The following is a 3,882-nucleotide window of genomic DNA, read 5'->3' on the forward strand; positions in this document are numbered from 1 at the left end:
CATGAATACCGCCTTGATACACTCAAGGAAGTATTCAAGAAACACGCCACACGACTATACAGGAACTAGAGACACTCGAACAATCCTTTCATCCTCACTCTGGGAAACTACGATCACAACCACAGGTGGAAACACAAGCGACCAAAGACACTGCTACCTAGGGCATAACCACCTACGGTAAACTAACATACGCAAACAGCGACAAACGTCGGTAAGCCCCTGCATATCAGCAACACTGACTGGCAACTACCAGCTGCTATTAGAGCCGACCAACAGGCCACAGCAGGGACACCGACAAGCTCGCCCACAGACGCACGAACAATCAGCCAACACTCCCTCACACTGTGCCTCCGGTATATGACCTATCGGACACAAGACCGATAACAAACCTAACTGTTGCAGGTTGCAGGACGCTGAACGAGGACTCTGTACCAGCACCCAGCGCCAGCCGCCGAGCAGCACAAACGCACAACGTCAAGGTATCGACATGCATGATACCCACTACTAACAAAGCCTATCCTTGCACAACCTATCGCAGGCAGCAAAACAACCGCTACTGCTCTTGCCGCCCGACCTAACTTTCGCAGAGGTTTTTTTCCCTTGGCTCTTGCCTTGGCACTTTTTTTCCTCTGCCCTTCAAACCGCTACCCTTCGTCAGATTTCGACCAATCTATCTCCAGATGAGCGCGTATTAATGGTTAATCCTAACCAGACGTACGCAAACATCGCAGTACCCACATCCTGCGACACCTCACTTTAGTGAATACTAACCCTTATGCAGAGATGGCAGTAGACCTTTTGTGTTGGCCATCATGCCGGTGTGGGCGTGGAGGGGCTCCACCTCTATTTAAAAAAAAAAAATTGTCATACTTCTTCTGGTGCAGCAACTGTTAATTAAAGAGAGTTGTCTGTATGATGTTATCAAAAGCAGCTTGATATTTTCAAACATTTTCTAAGAAATATTTTGTATAGCGGCGCCACAAGCAAACGCAGGCGCTTAAGGGGTGATTTGTTTTTTCGTCTGTTCCTACAGTTCGACTGAGCTGGCCATAGCATGCAGATTGATTTAGTGACTCACGTGTCATTTTCTCAAGTACCGGGAGCAAATCCATGCTCCTCCTATCTTCTAAACCAGCCATACCCTCCCTTTCGAAGCCCCAGACATCCCTCCCCTCCTGTCCCTCCTCCTGCCCCTCCCTCCCACCCATTCCTCTCCTTTTCCTAAGTCCAATCCATTTCTCGGAAATAGGCCAAACACTTAATTTCCAAGCTACTTACGTCAAACATATTTAGCCCAGTCACAGCTTAGTGTTTTGCTGCAATATCTAATTTTACAATTAAATTATTCGTAAGACACACCCCTCTTAGGCCAATCAGAGAGCTTCCAGTAACAAGGATGGGAGGATGCGTTAAAACATTCTAGTCCAGTGGGGTTGCCAGTTACATAATGTCTATCAGAGCGGCAGATATAGTCGCGCCATTGCCAATTTTGGTCAGTTTTTCATATCCAGGCCCCGAGAGCAGTCCAGTATTATAGTACGAGCAGCTTGAGACGATATTATTGCCTTATTTTACTATGTTTTCCGTTTCCAGCATAGCTACTTTGAGTAGTAGATGCTTAAACATATGTGTGTTAGCCTGATGGGCTTCACAAACTGGTGCAAAATTTGAAATTTTCCCTGCGAATCAACTGTTCAAAAAGATTTCGGGCTTGCAGCCGGTAGGCGTAAACTTCATTGCACGATATTTCGGCTGGACAACTGCCAGCCATCTCCAGGTCAGACGAACGAGGCTCACCTGAAGATGGCTGGCAGTTGTTCAGTCGAAACATCGATCAATGAAGTTTACGACGATCGGCTGCAAGCCCGAAATCTTCACAAACTGGTGCTAGCATAATATTGTTATTGGTTTTCTTTCGTATTTCAACGTTTTTTGAGTAAAAATATTTGAAGTTACAGTCATCTCTACAGATAAATCAGTAATCATTTTTTCCCTGTTATTGAAAGTGAGCCTTAGGTATCTGTGGACGAAAATGTAAAATGGTTTGTTTCCTTACTATTTACTTACGCAGCAGCACAGCACTTTTATCGAGCAAAGTAGCGCAGTGGTTAGCACACTGGACTCGCATTCGTGAGGATGACGGTCCAAACCTGCGTCCGGCCATCCTGATTTCGGTTTTCCGTGATTTCCCTAAATAGCTAAAGGCAAGTGCAGGGATGGTTCCTTTGAAAGGGCACGGCCGACTTCCTTCCCCATCCTTCCCTAATCCGATGGGACCGATGACCTCGCTGTTTGGTCCCCATCCCCAAATCAACCAACCAACCAACCAACAAAACTTGAGCTGTACGGAAAGTAGCACAGGACCGTAACCAGGCCGCAGTCACAGCGTGACAGCTAAAAATGCCCCTGACAATATAGTAATTCAGAAGCAGCCGCCAATTCCGTACTGCCGTGCCTGGATGCCAACAACCTGAGAGTGGTACAACCTTTAGGAAACTTCTGAAATTTGACCGACTGCCGCATAACAACAGCTGTACCACAGTCATTGGCATCTACTTTAGGAGTTTCCAGGCAATACAGGAAGATGGCTCTTTCACAAACTCAGTCCTCGGCAGTGGCATTTAAAAACCCAGTTCCAGCCCACCATGTTCAGCACAGGTGCGCTCAGAACGATGTACAGCTCGCGCCAGACGTCGCCGTACTTCACACACAGCAACGTCTGTGATGTTTTCGAGCCAGACTGCAGTTCAGTGTTCATCACCTGGTTAGTCCTACTAGGCTCCTCTCCCTAGCCCTGTTTACAGCCTGATTCATTGCTGCCCACCACCTTCTGCCTGTCTGCTACAGATACGCTACTGTTCATGTATGGTTGTTAGCAAAGAGTTTAGCAGCGGACTGGCTGCTTCCAGCGTCTGTGCCTCCATTAAAACTAAAACTAAACTCCTCCGGCACAGGTCATGAAGGCCCAAAGCTACTGGCTGGCCGCCGTGTCAACCTCAGCCCACAGGCGTTACTGGATGCGGATATGGCGGGCATGTGGTCAGCACACCGCTTTCCCGACCGTATGTCATTTTCCGAGACCGGAGCCGTTACTTCTCGATCAAGTAGCTCCTCTGTTTGCCTCATAAGGGCTGAGTGCACCCCGCTTGTCAACAACGCTCGGCAGACCGGATGGTCACCCATCCAAGTGCTAGCCCAGCCCGACAGTGCTTAACTTCGGTGATCTCATGGGAACCGGTGTTACCACTGCGGCAAGGCCGTTGGCTGTACCTTCATTGAACTCGTTCATATGTGGTGGTTAATAAAGAGTTCTGGCGGACTGGCTACTTCCATCGTCTGTACCTCCATTCAGTTCCAGCAGAGAACTTCTCTTACACATTCCCAAAGCACAACTCGTTGTACTACAGCTTTGCTCCGTTAAGTCACTGTATTCCAAGTAAAACCTACCGAATTTCGATGACAGTGTTCCCTGTGGTGTGGAGGATAGCATCTGTTATTGTAAATAATGGTGAAAGGATAGTGAATATAAAAACTAATTTTCATGACGTGACGTTTTGAGAAGCCTTCCAGGAATGTACACTCTACTAATCACCGTTTTAGGGGATTGGATGATAATGCACAATTTTATACACCGGTAAGTGTAACTAATATTCAGCTATCATTTATCATGCAGATAAGCAAACTTCCGTCTTTTGCAACTGAATTTGTGTGTGTCAAACATGTTTCACCTGTTCGTGCTAGGCATCTTCAGTGGTGTATAATGCAACAATATTATTTGATTATGCATAGACTGAAATGAGATTTGTAGTGATACGTAGCATCTCGCTTACGCCTATCTGTTTCTGTTTATAACTGTATGGTTGTGTTTTTTATTTACATTCC

The 3,882-nt window shown here is 46.7% G+C and overlaps 1 pseudogene; it reads right to left on the bottom strand.

The window, feature by feature from the left end:
• Positions 1-3,147: 3,147 nt before the first annotated feature.
• Positions 3,148-3,265, bottom strand: LOC126189864 (5S ribosomal RNA; annotated as a pseudogene).
• Positions 3,266-3,882: the final 617 nt, after the last annotated feature.

Source organism: Schistocerca cancellata, chromosome 5, assembly GCF_023864275.1.
Source record: "Schistocerca cancellata isolate TAMUIC-IGC-003103 chromosome 5, iqSchCanc2.1, whole genome shotgun sequence".
Lineage (NCBI taxonomy): Eukaryota > Metazoa > Arthropoda > Insecta > Orthoptera > Acrididae > Schistocerca > Schistocerca cancellata.